Below are 9,781 nucleotides of genomic sequence, written 5' to 3'. Positions count from 1 at the left end.
TCTCAAATTTTTGGTACACCGACATGTTCGGTCCAATACCGGTTCGGTAATGGTATTTAAGGTAAAATTCGGGAAATACCGATATTGTACCGTACCAGTACCAATATTGAAAACTCAAAACTTTGGTATCGATTCGGTACCGATACGAATTGATACCAATACCGAATTTGCTCATCCTTTCGTGCATAACACCATCTAGCCCCAAATAGAATAGATGTTTTGTACAGCTCACATATGCACTAGGAAAATGAACTTAAATTGGCAAGTTTTGGAGCTTCACTCAACTTCTTATTACAAGTGTAAAACTTAACCATTGATTATGAATATTGACATACATACTCCATTACAATAAAATTGTGTTCATGCCAAATTAACAGAACAAGTATGATCGGTATATTAATGGTTTCGTGGTGGCAAAATATTATTATGAAGCAGACTGGGGATGATTTGATAAGTAAGTTGCCGGATCATATCCTCCAGATGATCCTTTCACGTCTTCCAGCTACCAAAGAAGCCGCTCGAACAAGCATTTTGTCGACACGATGGAGGTATTTGTGGACTTTACTTCCATCTATAGACATAGACTGTACTCGATCACTAGAACCTTTAAATAAAAATGAATTCAAAGAGTTTGTGTATTGGATTTTGCTTAACAAAAGCACCCTAGATTTGGAGAGTTTTCGTTTACGCTGTGCGGATTACTTTGATGTGTCGACTGTATAGCGGTGGATTCACGCTGCGTTTATGCGAAAAGTCAAATGCCTTGACTTGCTGTTTTGCCCTCGGGTTGACGATGATATGTTTTTCGACTTATCATATAGTCTGGTAAAACCTGATTCATTGGAGGTATTCAAGTTGTTCTTGTATAACCGGCCTCTAGTGTTGCCTTCTGTCACTGGGGTTTTGGCACTTAGAGTTCTTGAACGCGTTGAGTTATTGGTCGATGGTTCGGTAGAACAGTTTCTCAATAGCTGCCCGTTGCTTGAGGAATTGCGTTTGATTATTGAAGAGGTGCGCATTCTTCCCCATCTCAAATAATGATATTGTTTTTTTAAAATCATTTACTACATTGACCCGCTTTCACATATGCTTTTGTTTTATGATCTAGGAAATTATTTATCGGGAAATATGGGAGTTGGATGAAGTTTTGGCTCGTCATTTGAAACGGGTCGAGTTTCTTGAGTTCAATGGAGAAAAGCGGAAGCTGGATATGGCTCGTTTCTTACTGGGACACGGAAATGAGTTGCAAGAAATGGTTTTCAGTTGGCATGACAAAGTCAAGTACCATAAACGGTCAAAGAAGATTATGAAGAAAGTGTTGAATTTGAACAAGGCTTCTTCAACTGTCAAAGTGAGTGTTCTTTTGAAAGAATGATGATAACAATAGGTATTCTATTACCTATAAATCATAAGTAATATATATTGCATGTTGCTATTGACTAGAGACTTGGTCTCATTTTGTGCAAAGGATTCATAAACCATAAGTAATGCTATGCTTTCGATTTGGTGAGTAAACCAATTCGGATCATTACTACTATTTGCTGGCTTCATTATTTGTATAAATGACTTGTTCTGTTTTTGATGATGTCATGTTGATTCTAGTGACCTGTTTGAAGAATCATGGCTCATGTTAACATGGTGTACTATGTATCTATGATTCTCTACAAGTCCGACTGAAATCATGGACATAAGTCACACAAATAAGACTGATAAGATGTTACACCCACACCTAGATGAACAAATCGGGTGTGACAAAATTAAACTTTTTAGTAAAGATAACCTCTTTACTTTTTAGTAAAGATAAATGACTTGTTCTGTTTTTGATGATGTCATGTTGATTCTAGTGACCTGTTTGAAGAATCATGGCTCATGTTAACATGGTGTACTATGTATCTATGATTCTCTACAAGTCCGACTGAAATCATGGACATAAGTCACACAAATAAGACTGATAAGATGTTACACCCACACCTAGATGAACAAATCGGGTGTGACAAAATTAAACTTTTTAGTAAAGATAACCTCTTTACCTTTGTTGTATTCTAGACCGCTCTTTACTAGGCTTAAGTGCTTAACGTCCATCCGGCACGAGCTAGGTAGGTTCGGTCCGGGCGTGTGTAGGTTGAACAGATGACATTGATGCTAGTGGTTGTGGATGGTTCTTGTTTCAGTTTCGTGAATAAACGTTGTTAAAAATATACGAAATAATTGGTACCGTTTGTGAAATTGTAGTAAATTCAAGGCATTTTTTCTGTTACAGTGAATTTTTATTTCTATAAGATGAGTAATTGTTGAGATGAAAAAGTGTATAACATAAAATATACGTTAGAAAGTGACTCTTAATGAACGCTGCTAGGAAAATATGAACACAGTTAGATCTATCAATGATCAATCGGATTCAAATCACCCATGCTCACTATTGTTAGCCCTTAATTTGTAGGATATATCATTGTATTGTAATTTTCGAGTTAATGAGAATTACAAAGATCGAACTTATGATCTAAAGCATTGTTTGTGTTAATCGGTTTTGGTTACCAAACTTCAACTATGCCCAGGCTTTGTTCCTTTCACAGCCAAAACCGGCTACAAGAAGTCAAGAACATGGCCGGTCTCTTCTCCCCCCCCACCTCTCACGTAATTCACTTTCATTGTTGTTTTATACAATCTTGCTATACTACTAAAGCAATACAAGATATCCACATGACATTGAACTAGCATGTCCACATAGGTTTCCAAATCATCCGGTTTCCATCTATAGAATTGCCACATAATTCACTAATTAATATTTTCTAGAATCATAACGTCATTAATGTTTTCTATAATCATAACCAGCTATTCCATTCAAATTATTTTAAAACCTATTTTGACTACAATTAATTATTTATAACTGATTTTGTGTTCTATTTTTTAGTATGACTATTATTTTAGCAATTCGATGATTTGTATAATAGTTTCTCATTACACCATTTATACATATTTATTCTACATATTGTGGCACCATTTATACATATTTTTTCTACATATTGTGGTTTTGCAGAGAACAAGGTAAAAAGTTCTTATGATATCTCATATATATAATGTTTAAAATATTTTCTACCCAGTGTGTAACACGAGCCAATATCCTAATTAACATATTATAATTCTTCAAAAATATTTAGAGAATATTTGACATTTATTTAGAAAGATTTCCTATTCGTAGTGTCTTTGTCAACCACCAATGGATATATGACCAAATAAAAGCTCATGTCACTTTCTGACGGATAACTCGTCTCTTAAAGTACGTGTTAAAGCTATCTATATCCCATGTGATTTCAGAAAATCTTCTTTTCAAATAAAAATAATAACTAGCTTTTTACCCGTCCCCTGGGTATTTACAAAATCATAAAAATAAAACTTAAATAAATGTTTCAACAAAATTATTGTGACACTCGTCAATTTCAGGTTAACACCGTTAACCCGAACTCCGTTAATTCAAACTTTAAATCACACGAACTGTAACGCATATCTCATTACATTTAAACTAGAGTTTAGATGACGCATGACAATCACTACACAAGTAGTCTTTCGGAATTTCACCGAAACACACACGAGTCGACTCAAACCATTGGTGAACAAACGATGAATATTATAAACAAGTACTTAGTAAAATTTCGTGTTGCGTTTATATGTGTAAACTTGTGCTTGTATGTATAACATCACGTTATGGATGAAAAAGATTAGTTGGTATTAGAATTAAACTAAATTAAACTTGAGGGTGCTAGTTGTAACATATGAATTATCTTAATATATAAACAACATTAACATAAACCCTAATTCCCTTCTCTCTCCCTCCTCTTGATCGACGGCTGCCCCACCCTCTCCCCTCCCTCTTGTCGCCGTGAACACACACACACATACATACAATATAATTTCCAAGCTTGTTTGAAGAATTGAAGGTGCTAGTTAGGTAATTTACATCCTCTCTAGTCTATTCTATTGATTTAATTGCATGATTGAACATGTTAATCAAAACCCTAGTTCTTAAAAATTGATGATTGATGATGAGTTAGGCTTACGTACATGATTTTGTGTGCAAAGGTTATTTGTATGTTGAGTTTTAATGAAAACTGATGCTGGACAGATTATTGAATTCGTGTTTGGATGACTGTACCTCGATGTTAATTACATGTTCTGATGTGATTGTTGATTCTACAATATACTAAGTCGAGTTTAGTTTCTGAAAAGTCCGAGTTTGTAATTTTTGGACATATAAAAGTTAGTTTTTATGATTTTACAAAACTGTTGTGCAAGGCTGATTCGGAGACCTGCTGTTAGGCTGTTTTGCGATTTAGATATCTCATAAACGACAAGACCAAATGGGTTGGTTCCACTTCTGGAAGTTAACATATTGTGTTAAGAATCTAACCCAATTGGTCTTGCATTAATTGAATTTACCATTTAACGGGAATAGCAAATATCGTTTTGTTGCGCATGATTTTGACTGCTGTGAGTTTACTGTAATGTTTGGGTCTTTGTGAGAAAACTATGTGGAATAAAAATACAATAAAAATAGTTCTGGAAACCTAACTCATGTGTCCTTTTGTGACGATTTTTGGTGAATTAATTGATATGTTATGATCTGTTGAATAGAGTAATCTTTCAAATAGAAATCTGTCTTGATAAAACTAGCTGCTGAACTATGTGAAAATACATGAAACGTGTTCGTTAATAGATAATTGCCATGTTTTGACTAAATTGCCCTTGTGGGGAGATAATTTACTAGTAATGTACAATGTTAGTATTTGATGCTTAAGTAGTTGTATACACATGTAACGTGTTACCAATGTGTTTGTCGAGTCACACATAATTCACAAACGAAACACGAAACGTATCTCATGCATAGGTATTATGTGCCGAGTCTAGAGACTCAATAATAGTTTAAATACTTAGAAAATCTCATTTTTGTTTTAGAGCACTAGTGATGATTTTCTGTGACGCGCATCTCTCGGATTTGTTTTAGATTTCTTCGCAAACAGTGAGTTTCACGTACCCTTTTTACTCTTTTTAAACGCTTTTATTTGGGGGGAGATAACATACTCCAACGCTGTAGATTTTGTTAATTTTTATATATCATTTGTAAGGCTAAGTGGCAAACAAACCAACTAAATTCCTTCATAACATCAAACCGGTTAATATTTGGATAATAGCGAGTCACTGTTGAGTAGTACTACTGGGTTTGACAAACCCCATCCAACTCTAAACTCGACTGTAGGTCGAATGGGTGTAATCTTGGCTAACACATTACCATGGTCGTGGTTGACATGGTGGCAAGACAATTGATAAACAGTCAGCTTCGGTGTCGAACACTTAGTAATACATGCTTGATAGGTTAGCTACCTATTGATATATAATTGACTTAACACTATCTGGTAACGCAAAACGCAAACGCAAACGCAAAACGTAAACGCAAACGCAAACGCAAACGCTTTATTTATATAAACCTGTGAACTCACCAACTCTGTGTTGACACTTTTAGTATGTTATTCTCAGGTAGCCGAGGCGGGCGCGCGGTATAGGAACATGCATTCGCTAAACACCATCGCTTTGAAAACTTCTTTTAATTTTTATCTTAATAACTTGGGTTTTTAAGTCGTCATGTGTGGCGCAAACTTTTTGGTTTACAATTTACGCTTCCGCATTTTTATTTAAGACTTAATGTCTTGTTGGGTTGAAAACTTTAAACATGGTGTTTGATTATAACTAATGATTCAGATCCTGTTAGTTCACACCCTCTGACGATAAAACTCCGTTAGCGGATTTTGAGGGTGTGACAATTATAATCGAACCTTTTACTAAAATTATAATTTTGGCTTTTTTTAGCAGCGTTCGGAACCACCTCCAATACCCGGGTGAGTCTTCCTGGGACAGGATGACAACCTTCGGATGCTCAAGGCTTGACTCGTCCAAGAACACCATCAAGGAGGAAACCCACCATCATAAGAAAACCCTTGAGTCATGTTTTGAACTTGAAACCATAAGAACCAAGTCTTAACCACTACCCCTATACCATTAGACCATAAGGCTAACTACATTATAATTTTGGCTTATTTGCTAAAATTGCACTTTTGTCTCGTTTTCTAAAATTGACGAGTTTGACCAATTTACTAAAAATTGAGTTTGAGCTATATACAAAAAAAAAAAAAGAAAAAAAGATAACTTTGACCCGTTTATTAAAATGTTAGCAAAGAGAGATGTTATAGGAATGTAAATCAACATCTGACGATACAACCATCAATGCATGATGAGAATCAAGAAAAAACTCAAAGCAGGTTAAATGACCACAAATAACCACATTTTAGTGTGAAATTACCTCTGCTTAATGAGATTTGTGTATTATCTTCATAATATAAAAATTCCCATTAGACTCAGCTGGAAGATCAAATGCCATGTTACAAACTACAACACGTGGTGCTTAATTATGGAACTCAAGTTTTTCTAAAACATATGTTGTCTTAAAGAGTTAGGGCTGTAAGTGAACCAAACGGACACGAACAAGGCCTTGTTCGTGTTCGCTCGTTAAGGAAATAATGTGTTCACGAACGGTTTATGGACACTTACCGAATGAGATTTTATGTTCGTGTTCGTTCATTATTGTGTTCACGAACGGTTCACGAACACAAATAAAATCGGCAAAGCCTAGAGATTGAGACTGATGTATTTATCAATGTGAATAATGAGAGCGCGCAAACGAACCAAACGAACACGAACAAGGGCATGTTCGTGCTCGTTCATTTAACTTTAAACGACACAAACACTTAATCGAACAAATATTTATGTTCGTGTTCGTTTATTTAAAAAATGGACATTTGTGTCGTTTATTGTAAGGCCCCGTCACCGGTAACCCTACTTTCGTGTTGGATTTACTCATAAACACAGTTCTAAATATCAGAGTTAATTAAAACTTTACGCGGAATATAAAACTTTCATAAAACATTACATATCAATTCATAATCATGTCTTAAAACATTCCTCTTGTCTTTCAAAATCAAACATAACTTATAAAACATATCAGATCTTCAGATGCCAGGCTTTAGTCTTCCGCCATGTGTCCTCCACTCAAGCCAGCTGTCTCAACCTACTCACCTGCGTGCATACTAAAAGTCAGCTACGCTGAGTGAGTTCTAGTTAATCATACCATACCATACAATACCTTATTACATACATACGTACTTAACCTCATAACTTTCTTTCATACACACATAAATACTCATGCCTTCATTCTTACTTACATACTTTCTTTCTTACTTACATACTTTCTTTACATTCATAATCATACGTTTTAAAGAGCCTTTCGCCCTATAACCTCACAGATATTATAAGGGTCTGGTCCCTAACATCACAGATATTATAAGGGTCTGGTCCCTAACATCACAGATATTATAAGGGTCTGGTCCCTAACATCACAGATATTATGAGGGTCTGGTCCCTAACATCACAGATATTATTAGGGTCTGGTCCCTAACATCACAGATATTATTAGGGTCTGGTCCCTTGTTTTCGAATATTAGTAGGGTTCAGTTCCCTCTTCGTTACCATACAACCATGCATCATACCTCGAGTATTATTAGGGCTCGGTACCCCTTTCGTAACCATACAACCATACAACCGTCATTTCCTTCTTTTATTAACTTTATTACGTTCATACACATAAACATACATATCATACTTACCATAATTATAACGTTACAACCTGACAGTACGTGCAATATCCGAAGATCGTTCACGAACCATCAAGCAATCATTCATACATATCACATATATCACATATGGCTTTATAACGTTACAACCTGACAGTACGTGCAATATCCGAAGATCGTTCACGAACCATCAAGCAATCATTCATACATATCACATATATCACATATGGCATACACTTATCACTTAGGATAAATGTATTAACAACACATCAAGTATGCACACAGCCCCGAAAACATAACAAGGAATGGGGCTAGAAACTCACCTGGATCCTGTTACGCTCGCCGTTGATCGTAATTCCTTTCTTTAACTGGGCTCAGCTAACTGTATAATATTTACACATATCAATTAACTACTACTACTCGTTTTGTATTTCTATCTATATATGACCCACAACGAACGGGGGTCCGGGGGCAGCGCCCCTGGCAGCGGGGTTCTAGGGGCGGCAGCCCCTTAGCGGGGTCCAAGGGGCAGAGCCCCTGGCTGGGGTTAAGCTGCCAGGTCAGCTTGGAAAAATTTTATTTTCGATAACTGCCTTAACACATTTTCCATTAGGTTTTTAATTTATTTTATAAACGAATTTCACTTCAGGCGAAGTTAAACCTTAGGCGAACTTGGCTTCAGGCGAAGTTAAACCTTAGGCGAACTTGGCTTCAGGCGAAGTTATACCTTAGGCGAACTTGGCTTCAGGCGAAGTTATACCTTAGGCGAACTTGGCTTCAGGCGAAGTTAAACCTTAGGCGAAGTTACGCTTGAAGGCGAAGTTACGCTTGAAGGCGAAGTTCATCAGGCGAACTTAATCTTGCAGGCGAAGTTATCGCGCTGCAGATCTGTTTGCCCATAACTCCTTCGTTTCTTAGCCAAATAACTCGATTTTGTTACTCACGGAATCGTATGATCGGCGCCTACAAATCCCAACCATCAAATCGGCCTAAAATCGACGTTTCAGGGGTCCGATTTGGGCAGTTTGGGTTTCGGGTCCGGTTAACCCATCCAATCCTAACTATTTTCAGTAATATTAACTTTGTTGGATTTGTTCTTACCTTACCAACTCAGATCTATCAACGAAATCTCGGGTCTCGGCTTCGAATCTTGATCGGTTAGAATGTGTGTGTTTTGAGGAGTGTGTGGAGTTTGGTGAGAAATGAGATATTTTGGGATTTTGGGGGTATTTATATCCCTGAAATCCCATTCTCATTTATCCTATCTCAATTAATCCAAGTCCATGACCCGCTCCTACCCGATATTAATAATTAAAAACGCGAAATCACTAACATAACTTTCTTTATTCAACATTATAAATTTTAGGATGTTACATTTATGTTTATTTGTTTAAAATCTAAACGAATATAACTAAACAAAGATAAATAAGCATATATGAACACAAACAAACATAAACGAACATAAATGAAAACTTTTAAATGAATACAAATTAACAAATATAAAACTTTAAGTAGATGACTCATCCAAATAATATTGAATTATTTTTTATTAATACATAAACAAACATAAATAAACAGACGTAAACGAACGTTCATGAACATAAATGAACTCATGTTCGTTCGTTTAATTAAACGAACTTCCTGCCGAACAAGTTACGAACAGTTAATCGAAAGTTTGGTTCGTTTACGGTCACTAAATTTAGCAACAACAACATGTGGTGCTTTAAGTACTCCACATGCCAAACTCGGAGCAAAGTTCAAAACAGGGACCCAAGGTTCACATTTTAGAAAAAAGTGTAGCACGAATTTACGAAACAATAGACTAATACAACTCACATACGCACTACGAAAAGAACGGTAGATCTTACTCTTATATTTTTGGCAAAGATTAGAAGTTGCACACTTTACTCAACTTGTTGTAGCTGATCAGAAGTCGACACGGAGACATTTATTTTTCATTTATTATCACATGCACATTTTCTCTCTCACAGTTGTAAAGGAGTTTGCTACGTCTGGGGTTTGTTGTGTTTGGATTCAGCTCATCTTGTTGATGATCCGTAAGTGATCAATAATCCTTGTTATATATTAATCTTCTTCAATCTTCA

General features: G+C 35.9%; 1 pseudogene; it reads left to right on the top strand.

Moving 5' to 3' along the window:
- Nucleotides 1-399: 399 nt before the first annotated feature.
- Nucleotides 400-1,375, top strand: LOC143607428 (putative F-box protein At3g58860; annotated as a pseudogene).
- The last annotated feature ends 8,406 nt before the right edge of the window (nt 1,376-9,781 follow it).

The sequence above is a fragment of the Bidens hawaiensis genome, unplaced genomic scaffold (genome assembly GCF_021521415.1).
Source record: "Bidens hawaiensis isolate Kalapana, Puna unplaced genomic scaffold, B.hawaiensis_p1.1 tig00082132_1, whole genome shotgun sequence".
Classification (NCBI taxonomy): Eukaryota; Viridiplantae; Streptophyta; class Magnoliopsida; order Asterales; family Asteraceae; genus Bidens; species Bidens hawaiensis.
The sequence above is the reverse complement of the archived record's forward strand: the minus strand, read 5'-3'. Positions and strand labels throughout refer to the sequence as shown.